Raw genomic sequence first — 12,042 nt, 5'->3', positions numbered from 1 at the left:
ATAGGTTGCAATTAAAGAGAAATTGCCAGGCCATCACAGTGGCCCGAGGCCAATGCTCCGACTAAGTCAATTTTCTCTTGCAATCACCATGCCACCGTTCATAGAGAGATCTCCCCATTCACTTGCGACGTGACACACAATCCAAGTGATAGACGCGAGCTCGCCCTTGAAAGGCTAGGCCACTTTCCAAGACATCCCCCGACGACACATTGGAACGAAAACCGCTGTCGAACCATTCCCAATGTTGTGCTGATCGAGTTGGCACAGAGGCAACCTTAGGGAGCTCCCGCGTAGCAATCGGGATGTGCTTTCATACCCATCTCTCACAAAAACCAATCTTAGCTGTGAACAAATTTAGAATCCAAGGCTCGTATCCATCGATATCGTCGGCACTGGGTCTATATATTCAAGGGCCATGGAGAGGTTCTGATAAGAGAAGCTCCCCTGCTCGCTTGCACAAACATCCCAAATGCTAGACACAAGCTCCCGCCCTTAGCATCGCTCTCCAAATCGTCGGCACTGGGTCTATATTCTAAGGCCACGGAGAGGTTTCGATAAGAGAAGCTCCCCTGCTCGCTTGCATAAACATCCCCAAATTCTAGACGCAAGCTCCCACCCTTAGCATCGCTCTCCAGATCACCGCAATGACACATTGGAACGACAACCGCTGTCGAACAACTCCCGAATTTGTGCCGATGGAGTGAGAAAGAAGAGCCAGATCGGGTCGATGAAAACGGCTAAGCCAGATTGGGTCGGCCAGCATGGCTCGGCGACCATTTTTTGCTGAGAGCTTTCGATATTAAAGCTCCCATGTAGCCGTGACAAGTACACCATGACAAATTGCTAGAGCGCCGAGCACCCATAGCAAATTGCCATTATACCAAGCAACGCCGGAGTGCTAGACAAGGGCTCACGTTTAGATCAAGTTTTAAAATCACCAAAAACACACGCCATGGATCGGCAACCGCTGCCTCACCTTTTCCAAAATTGAGTCATCGGAAAACATGATCTAAAGGAGAGCCGAGGAAAAGCACGGAGATCGCTTCATGCCCCTTTCATTCATTCAACATCAGCATACACCGTTTGAAAACCCAACAATCCGATCCGCCTAGACACCAATGTTGAATCAATGAAAGGGGCATGGGAGAGGCTCGCGGCAACAACCTCTCCTATATAAGCTATTAGTGTGAGGCTAGCTCTGCATTAGAAATCTGCGATAGCATGGACAACTCCCTTAAAAATCCAATTCAATGAAAAATGTGACCAAACAGCCATCCACGACACCATTTTTGGAGCTCGGCCAGATCGGGTCGGCCAGAATGGCTCGCCCAGATCAGGTCGGCCAGCATGGTGACTTGGTGACTCGGTGAGAGTACTTGGAACCGTCAAGAACAAAGGCCAATCTTACATGCAAACTCTACTACTGCGCAAACATAGGTTGCAATTATAGAGAAATTGCAAGGCCATCACAATGGCCCAAGGCCAACACTCCGACTACTAAGTCAATTTTCTCTTGCAATCGCCATGCCGCCGTTCACAAAGAGATCTCCCCATTCACTTGTGATGATGCACAATCCAAGTGCTAGACATGAGCTCGCCCTTGAAAGGCCACATTCCAAGACATCCTGATGACACATTGGAACGACAACCGCTTTCGAACCATTCCCAATGTTGTGCCGATCGAGTTGGCACAGAGGCGACCAAACAACCATCCACGACACCGTTTTTGGAGCTCAGCAAGAACGGCTCGCCCAGATTGGCTTGGCCAGCATGGCTTGGCCAGAATGGCTTGGCCAGCATGGCTCGGCCAGAACGGCTCGCCCAGATCGGCTCAGCCAGTATGGCTCAGCCAGAACGGCTCGCCCAGCATGGCTCGGCCAGAACGGCTCGGCCAGCATGGCTCGGCCAGAACGGCTCGCCCAGATCGGCTCGGCCAGCATGGCTCGGCCAGAATTGCTCGGCCAGCATGGCCTAGCCAGCATGGCTCGTCTAGAACAGGTCGCCCAAATCGGCTCAGCCAGAATGGCTCATCCAGATCGGCTCGGCCAGCATGGCTTGCCCAGAACGGCTCGACCAGATCGGGTCGGCCAGAATGGCTCGCCCAGATCGGCTCGGCCAGCATGGCTCGGCCATAACGGCTCAGCCAGATCGGGACGGTGACTTGATGAATGGACTTAAAGAGTCGGCTTGGCGGGGTGACTTGATGAAAGGACTTAAAGAGTCGACTTGGTGGGGTGACTCGATGAACGAACTTAGAGGGTTGACTTTATGGGGTGACTTGATGAACGGACCTAAAGAGTTGACTTGGTGAGAGTACTCGGTGGGGTGACCTGATGAACAGACTTAGAGAGTCGACTTGGTGAGAGTCCTTGGTGGGACGACCTGGTTGGGTGACTTCGTGAACTGACTTAAAGAGTCGACTTGGTGGGAGTACTTGGTGGGGTGACTTGATGAACGGACTTCAAGGGTTGACTTGGCGAGGTGACTTGATGAACGGTCCTAAAGAGTTGACTTGGTGAGAGTACCTGGTGTGGTGACTTGATGAAAAGACTTAAAGAGTCGAATCAGTGAGAGTACTTGGTGGGGTGACTTGATGAATGCACTTGAAGGGTCGACTTGGTGGGGTGACTTTATGAACGGACCTAAAGAGTTGACGTGGTGAGAGTGCTTGGTGGGGTGACTTGATGAACATAGTTAAAGAGTTGACTTGGTGAGAGTAGTTGGTCAGGTGACTTGATGAACGCACTCAAAGAATCAACTTGGTTAGAGTACTTGGTGGGGTGACTTGATGAACGGACTTAAAGATTCGACTTGGTGGGCCGACCTGGCAGGGTGACTTGATGAACGGACTTAGAGAGTTTACTTGGTGAGAGTACTTGGTGACTTGGTGGGCCGACCTGGCCGGGTGACTTGATGAACAAACTTAAAGAGTCGACTTGGCGAGAGTACTCGGTGGGCTAACCTGGTCACGTGACTTGATGAACGGACTTAAAGATTCGACTTGGTGGGCCGACCTGGCGGGGTGACTTGATGAATGAACTTAGAGAGTCGACTTGGTTGGTTGAACTAGTGGGGTGACTTGGTGAGAGTACTTGGTGGGCTGACCTGGCAGGGTGACTTGATGAACAAACTTAGAGAGTCGACTTTGTGAGATTACTTGATGGGTCGAACTGGCGGGGTGACTTGATGAACGAACTTAAAGACTCGACCTGGTGAGAGAACTTGGTGGGCTGAGCTGTCGGGGTGAATTGATGAACGAACCTAAAGAGTCAACTCTGTGAGAGTACTTGGTGGGCCGACCTGGCGGGGCGACTTGATGAACGAACTTAAAGAGTTGACTTGGTGAGAGTACTCGGTGGGGTGACCTGATGAACAAACCTAAAGAGTCGACCTGGTGAGAGTACTTGGTGGGCCGACCTGGCGGGGTGACTCGGTGAGCAAACTTAAAGAGTCGACTTGGTGAGAGTAGTTGGTGGGCTGACCTGGCGGGGTGACTTGATGAACGAACTTAGAGAGTCAACCTAGTGGGCCGACTTGGCAGAGTGACTTCATGAACGAACTTAAAGAGTCCACTTGGTGGGCCGACCTGGCGGGGTGACTTGATGAACAAACTTAAAGAGTCGACTTGGTGAGAGTAATTTGTGGGCTGACCTGGCGGGGTGACTTGATGAATGAACTTAAAGAGTCGACTTGGTGGGGTGACTTGATGAACCCACTTGAAGGGTCGACTTGGTGGGGTGACTCTATGAACGGACCTAAAGAGTTGACTTGGTGAGAGTACTTGGTGGGGTGACTCGATGAAAGGACTTAAAGAGTCAACTTGGTGAGAGTACTTGGTGGCTCGACTTTATGAGCAGACTTAAAGAGTCCACTTGGTGACAGTGGGCCTAACGGGGCGATGTGGTGAGTGGGCCTAATGGGGCGAGTTGGTGGGGCAACTTGGCGAGTGGTATTAGAGAGCCGACGTGGTGAGGCAACTCGGTGAGTTGGTTCGTTGAGATGACATGGTGAGCTGACTTGGCGAGTCGACCTGGCGAGCGAACTTAAAGAGTCGACTTGGCAACGTACTCGAGTCGACTTGGTGAGGCGACCTGGCGAGCAGGCTCAAAGAGTCAACATGGTGAGGCAACTCATTGAGTCAACATGGTGAGGCAACTAATGGTGAGGAGCTATCCTTGAGGCGACTTGGTGGGCCTACTTGATTAGTCGACTTGGTGAGCCGACCTGACGAGCTGACACGGTGAGAGGGCTTAAAGAGGCGACGACTTGGTGGGGTAACTCAGCAAGCCAACTTATCGAGGCGAGATGGTGAGTCGACTTGGTGAGCTGACTTGGTGAGCACACTTAAAGAGTCAACTTTGTGAGGTGACTCGGCGAGTTAGCCCACTGATGCGACTTGGGCGGGCCGACCTGGCGAACAAACTTAAAGAGGCGACTTGGGCGGGCTGACCTGGTGAGTGAACTTAAAGAGTTGACTTGGCAACATACTTGAACAACCAACTTGGTGAGCTGACATGGTGAGTGGGCTTAGAGAAGCAACTCGGCGAGGCGAGTTGTTGAACAGACTTAAAGGGTCGACTTGGCGGGGTGACTTGATGAACGGACCTAAAGAGTTGACTTGGTGAGAGTACTTGGCGGGGTGAACTAATGAACGGACTTAAAGAGTCGACTTGGTGGGAGTACTTGGTGGGCTGACTTGATGAACGGACTTATAGAGTCGACTTGGTGAGAGTAGTTGTTCTGGTGACTTGATGAACGGACTTAAAGAGTCAGCTTGGTGGGGTGACTTGATGAAAGGACTTAAAGAGTCGACTTGGTGGGGTGACTCGATGAACGAACTTAGAGGGTCGACTTTGCGGGGTGACTTGATGAACGGACCTAAAGAGTTGACTTGGTGAGAGTACTCGGTGGGGTGACCTGATGAATAGTCTTAGAGAGTCGACTTGGTGAGAGTCCTTGGTGGGTCGACCTGGTTGGGTGACTTCATGAACTGACTTAAAGAGTCGACTTGGTGGGAGTACTTGGTGGGGTGACTTGATGAACGGACTTCAAGGGTCGACTTGGCGAGGTGACTTGATGAACGGTCCTAAAGAGTTGACTTGGTAAGAGTACTTGGTGTGGTGACTTGATGAAAAGACTTAAAGAGTCGAATTGGTGAGAGTACTTGGTGGGGTGACTTGATGAACGCACTTGAAGGGTCGACTTGGTGGGGTGACTTTATGAACGGACCTAAAGAGTTGACGTGGTGAGAGTGCTTGGTGGGGTGACTTGATGAACATAGTTAAAGAGTCGACTTGGTGAGAGTAGTTAGTCGGGTGACTTGATGAACGCACTCGAATAATCAACTTGGTTAGAGTACTTGGTGGGGTGACTTGATGAACGGACTTAAAGGTTCGACTTGGTCGGCCGACCTAGCAGGGTGACTTGATGAACGGACTTAGAGAGTCAACTTGGTGAGAGTACTTGGTGACTTGGTGGGCCGACCTGGCCGGGTGACTTGATGAACAAACTTAAAGAGTCGACTTGGCGAGAGTACTCGGTGGGCTGACCTAGTCACGTGACATGATGAACGGACTTAAAGATTCGACTTGGTGGGCCGACCTGGCAGGGTGACTTGATGAACGGACTTAGAGAGTCGACTTGGTGGGTCGAACTAGCAGGGTGACTTGGTGAGAGGACTTGGTGGGCTGACCTGGCAGGGTGACTTGATGAACGAACTTAGAGAGTCGACTTTGTGAGAGTACTTGGTGGGTCAAACTGGCAGGGTGACTTGATGAACAAACTTAAAGAGTCGACCTGGTGAGAGAACTTGGTGGGCCGAGCTGCCGGGGTGAATTGATGAACGAACCTAAAGAGTCGAATTTGTGAGAGTACTTGGTGGGCCGACCTGGCGGGGTGAGTTGATGATCAAACTTAAAGGGTCGACTTGGTGAGAGTACTTGGTGGGCCGACCTGGCGAGGTGACTTGATGAACGAACTTAAAGAGTTGACTTGGTGAGAGTACTCGGTGGGGTGACCTGATGAACAAACCTAAAGAGTCGACCTGGTGAGAGTACTTGGTGGGCCGACCTGGCGGGGTGACTTGGTGAGCAAACTTAAAGAGTCGACTTGGTGAGAGTAGTTGGTGGGCTGACCTGGCGGGGTGACTTGATGAACGAACTTAGAGAGTCGACCTGGTGGGCGGACTTGGCAGAGTGACTTCATGAACGAACTTAAAGAGTCCACTTGGTGGGCTAACCTGGCAGGGTGACTTGATGAACGAACTTAAAGAGTCAACTCGGTGAGAGTAATTTGTGGACTGACCTGGCGGGGTGACTTGATGAATGAACTTAAAGAGTCAACTTGGTGGGGTGACTTGATGAACCCACTTGAAGGGTCGACTTGGTGGGGTGACTCTATGAATGGACCTAAAGAGTTGACTTGGTGAGAGTACTTGGTGGGGTGACTCGATGAAAGGACTTAAAGAGTCAACTTGGTGAGAGTACTTGGTGGCTCGACTTTATGAGCAGACTTAAAGAGTCCACTTGGTGAGAGTGGGCCTAACGGGGCGATGTGGTGAGTGGGCCTAACTGGGCGAGTTAGTGGGGCGACTTGGCGAGTGGTATTAGAGAGGCGACGTGGTGAGGCGACTCGACAAGTTGGTTTGTTGAGATGACATGGTGAGCTGACTTGGCGAGTCGACCTGGCGAGCGAACTTAAAGAGTCGACTTGGCAACATACTCGAGTCGACTTGGTGAGGCGACCTGGCGAGCGGGCTCAAAGAGTCAACATGCTGAGGTGACTCATTGAGTCAACATGGTGAGGTGACTCATGGTGAGGAGCTATCCTTGAGGCGACTTGGTGGGCCTACTTGATTAGTCGACTTGGTGAGCCGACCTGACGAGCTGACACGGTGAGCAGGCTTATAGAGGCAACGACTTGGTGGGGTAACTCGGCAAGCCAACTTATCGAGGCAAGATGGTGAGTTGACTTGGTGAGCTGACTTGGTGAGCGCACTTAAAGAGTCAACTTCGTGAGGTGACTCGGCGAGTTAGCCCAATGATGCGACTTGGGCGGGCTGACCTGGCGAACGAACTTAAAGAGACGACTTGGGTGGGCTGACCTGGTGAGAGAACTTAAAGAGTTGACTTGGCAACGTACTTGAAGAATCGACTTGGTGAGCTGACATGGTGAGTGGGCTTAGAGAAGCAACTCGGCAGGGCGAGTTGATGAACGGACTTAAAGGGTCGACTTGGCGGGGTGACATGATGAACGGACCTAAAGAGTTGACTTGGTGAGAGTACTTGGCGGGGTGAACTGATGAATGAACTTAAAGAGTTGACTTGGTGGGAGTACTTGGTGGGCCGACTTGATGAACGGACTTATAGAGTCGACTTGGTGAGAGTAGTTGTTCTGGTGACTTGATGAACGGACTTAAAGAGTCGGCTTGGCAGGGTGACTTGATGAAAGGACTTAAAGAGTCGACTTGGTGGGGTGACTCGATGAACGAACTTAGAGGGTCGACTTTGCGGGGTGACTTGATGAACGGACCTAAAGAGTTGACTTGGTGAGAGTACTCGGTGGGGTGACCTGATGAACAGACTTAGAGAGTCGACTTGGTGAGTGTCCTTGGTGGGCCGACCTGGTTGGGTGACTTCATGAACTGACTTAAAGAGTCGACTTGGTGGGAGTACTTGGTGGGGTGACTTGATGAACGGACTTCAAGGGTCGACTTGGCAAGGTGACTTGATGAACGGTCCTAAAGAGTTGACTTGGTGAGAGTACTTGGTGTGGTGACTTGATGAAAAGACTTAAAGAGTCAAATTGGTGAGAGTACTTGGTGGGGTGACTTGATGAACGCACTTGAAGGGTCGACTTGGTGGGGTGACTTTATGAACAGACCTAAAGAGTTGACGTGGTGAGAGTGCTTGGTGGGGTGACTTGATGAACATAGTTAAAGAGTCGACTTGGTGAGAGTAGTTGGTCGGGTAACTTGATGAACGCACTCGAATAATCGACTTGGTTAGAGTACTTGGTGGGGTGACTTGATGAACGGACTTAAAGATTCGACTTGGTGGGCTGACCTGGCGGGGTGACTTGATGAACGGACTTAGAGAGTCGACTTGGTCAGAGTACTTGGTGACTTGATGGGCCGACCTGGCTGGGTGACTTGATGAACAAACTTAAAGAGTCGACTTGGCGAGAGTACTCGGTGGGCTGACCTGGTCACGTGACTTGATGAATGGACTTAAAGATTTGACTTGGTTGGCCGACCTGGTGGGGTGACTTGATGAACGGACTTAGAGAGTCAACTTGGTGGGTCGAACTAGCGGGGTGACTTGGTGAGAGTACATGGTGGGCTGACCTGGCAGGGTGAATTGATGAACAAACTTAGAGAGTCAACTTTGTGAGAGTACTTGGTGGGTCGAAATAGCGGGGTGACTTGATGAACGAACTTAAAGAGTCAACCTGGTGAGAGAACTTGGTGGGCCAAGCTGGCAGGGTGAATTGATGAACGAACCTAAAGAGTCGACTCTGTGAGAGTACTTGGTGGGCTGACCTGGCAGGGTGAGTTGATGACCGAACTTAAAGGGTCGACTTGGTGTGAGTACTTGGTGGGCCGACCTGGCGGGGTGACTTGATGAACGAACTTAAAGAGTCGACTTGGTGAGAGTACTCGGTGGGGTGACTTGATGAACAAACCTAAAGAGTCGACCTGGTGAGAGTACTTGGTGGGCCGACCTGGCGAGGTGACTTGGTGAGCAAACTTAAAGAGTTGACTTGGTGAGAGTAGTTGGTGGGCTGACCTGGTGGGGTGACTTGATGAATGAACTTAGAGAGTCGACCTGGTGGGCCGACTTGGCAGAGTGACTTCATGAACGAACTTAAAGAGTCCACTTGGTGGGCCGACCTGGCAGGGTGACTTGATGAATGAACTTAAAGAGTCGACTTGGTGAGAGTAATTTGTGGGCTGACCTGGCGGGGTGACTTGATGAATGAACTTAAAGAGTCGACTTGGTGGGGTGACTTGATGAACCCACTTGAAGGGTCGACTTGGTGGGGTGACTCTATGAACGGAGCTAAAGAGTTGACTTGGTGAGAGTAATTGGTGGGGTGACTCGATGAAAGGACTTAAAGAGTCGACTTGGTGAGAATACTTGGTGGCTCGACTTTATGAGCAGACTTAAAGAGTCCACTTGGTGAGAGTGGGCCTAACGAGGCGATGTGGTGAGTGGGCCTAACGGGGCGAGTTGGTGGGTCGACTTGGCAAGTGGTATTAGAGAGCCGACGTGGTGAGGTGACTCGGCGAGTTGGTTCGTTGAGATGACATGGTGAGCTAACTTGGCGAGTCGACCTGGCGAGCGAACTTAAAGAGTCGACTTGCCAACGTACTCGAGTCGACTTGGTGAGGCGACCTGGCGAGCAGGCTCAAAGAGTCAACATGGTGAGGCGACTCATTGAGTCAACATGGTGAGGCGACTCATGGTGAGGAGCTATCCTTGAGGTGACTTGGTGGGCCCACTTGATTAGTCGACTTGGTGAGCCGACCTGACGAGCTGACACAGTGAGCAGGCTTAAAGAGGCGATGACTTGGTGGGGTAACTCGGCAAGCCAACTTATCAAGGCGAGATGGTGAGTCGACTTGGTGAGCTGACTTGGTGAGTACACTTAAAGAGTCAACTTCGTGAGGTGACTCGGCAAGTTAGCCCGCTGATACAACTTGGGCGGGCTGACCTGGCGAACGAACTTAAAGAGGCGACTTAGGCAGGCTGACCTGGTGAGTGAACTTAAAGAGTTGACTTGGCAATGTACTTGAACAACCGACTTGGTGAGCTGACATGGTGAGTGGGCTTAGAGAAGCAACTCGGCGGGGTGACTTGGCGAGCACACCTGCTAGGGCAAGATGGTAAAATGACTAGGTGATTCGACTTGGTGAGCTGACTTAGGGAGCTGACTTGGTGAGTGAACTTAAGGGGTCGACTTGGTGAGGCAACCTGAATAGTCGACTCGGTGAGGTGACTTGGGGAGCCGACATGGTGAGCGGTCTTAAAGAAGAGGCGATTTGGTGGGGCAACCTGGTGAGGCGAGACGGTAAGTCATCTTGGTGAGCTGGCTTGACGAGCTGTGAGTGGACTTAAAGAGTCAATTCTTGATTTGGCAAGGACCACATGGTTAGATGACTTGGTGAGCTGACCTGGCTAGCAAAATTGGCAAGCAAACTTATAGAATCGACTTGCTATCCCCAGCCAGGATCGCACGCCTGGGTCGACCCAACTTGGGTCACCCGACTAGGTCAACCCATCCCCGTCGCCCCAGCCTCGGGCGACCCGATTGGGTTGCCAAAGTGGGTCGACGAGGGGAAAAAAAAAAAAAAACAAAAAAAATCATGGGAGGCCCTGTACAGCGAAAAGCGCTAAAATTTGGGCATTACAAAAAAAAAAAAAAAACAAGTTACCCGCTTTTGGATCACGCACAAGTTTCAGTTCACGTATTGCCGAGCCGACTCAAAGCGTTACGCCTAGCTAGCCAGATTTGAGGTAGGGTAGCTGAAACGATCCGATTTGAGAATTTTCTTTATAGAGAGAGATCATGATAGGCCTCGTAAGGCAAAAAAGAATGAAATTTTGGGAGTTCAAAAAAAAATGTTACCCAGTTTTGGATCGCGCACAGGGCTCGGGCCACGTAGCATCGAGGTGCCCTGGGTGACATGATTCGAGAAAAAAGTTGATGGTGGCATGAGTCATGCAAAAACATTGGAGGCCACTAAGGCTCAAGGCGCTTCGAGTCGAGGTTGTTGAGGCAGGTCGGGTTGAAAACTTTGGGCGTTAACCAAAAAGAAAAAGTTAACCGCTTTTGGATCATGTACACGGCTCGGGGCACTTAGAATCAAATCGAGCACAATGACATGAGTTGTGCGAAAAATTTGGAGACGACTCGAGTCGGGGCATCCGACTCTATTCGAGTTCAAAACTTTGGGACTTGACAAAAAAAAGAAAAAAGAAAAAGTTACCCGGTTTTGGATCACGTAAGTGACTCGGGCCACTCAGAATCAAGGCGAGTGCGATTACATGAGTCAAGCGAAAAAAAAATGGAGGCGGTTAAGGCTCGAGGCAATTCGAGTTGGGGTAGCTGAGTCGATTCAAAAACTTTGGTCGTTAGCTAGAAAAAGAGTTAATCGCTTTTGGATCACGTACATGACTTGGGGTGCATAGAATCAAGTCAAGCACGGTGACATGAGTGGTTTGAAAAAATTGCAGGCGATTAAGGCTCGAGGCGATTTGAGTTGGGGTTGCTGACACGATTCGGGTTGAAATCTTTGGGTGTTAACCAAAGAAGGAAGAAGTTAACCGCTTTTGGATCACGTACATGACTCGGGGCACCAAGTCAAGCACGGTGACATGAGTCCTGCGAAAAAACTGGAGGCAGTTAAGGCTCGAGGCGATACGAGTCGGGGTCGCCGACACAATTTGGGTTGAAAACTTTGGGCGTTAACCCAAAAAAAGAGTTGACCGCCTTTGGATCATGCACATGACTCGGCGCACTTAGAATCATGTCGAGCACGGTGACATGAGTCGTGCAAAAAAATTGGAGGCGGTTAAGGCTCGATGCGATTCGAGTCAGGGTTCGGGTAATTGGGGCGATTCGCGTCGAGGTTGCCGACACGGTTCGAGTTGAAAACTTTGGGCATTAACCCCCAAAAAAAAAAGGGTTGACCTCTTTTGGACCATGTACATGACTCGGGGCACTTAGAATCAAGTTGAGCACGGTGACATTGGTTGTGCAAAAAATTTGGAGGCGATTCGAGTCGGGGTAGCCAACTCGATTTGAGTTCAAAACTTTGGGCATTAACCAAAAAAATAAGTTGACCGATTTTGGATCACGTACATGAGTCGTCTGCCCTCGCGAAAATTACAAAACCCGGTGACCCGCCTGGAATTTGCAGTCGGAAGATTTTTCTGCCCTCACAAAAATTTACAAACCCCACCCGCTCGAAATTTGGACTTGGAAGTTTTTTCTGCCCTCGCGGAGTTTACAAACCCCACTCGCTCGGAATTTGGCACT

General features: G+C 50.7%; 1 long non-coding RNA gene across 1 annotated transcript in view; it reads left to right on the top strand.

Annotated features, from left to right (window-relative positions):
• The window catches only part of LOC149579069 (uncharacterized), a 131,357-nt gene that overhangs the window by 102,783 nt on the left and 16,532 nt on the right, over nucleotides 1-12,042 (top strand). The window lies entirely within an intron of this gene.

This window comes from Cupressus sempervirens, chromosome 1, assembly GCF_028749045.1.
Source record: "Cupressus sempervirens isolate cs-2001-9-10 chromosome 1, ASM2874904v1, whole genome shotgun sequence".
NCBI lineage: Eukaryota > Viridiplantae > Streptophyta > Pinopsida > Cupressales > Cupressaceae > Cupressus > Cupressus sempervirens.
Note: the sequence above shows the minus strand (reverse complement) of the source record. Positions and strands in the feature narration are given on the sequence as shown.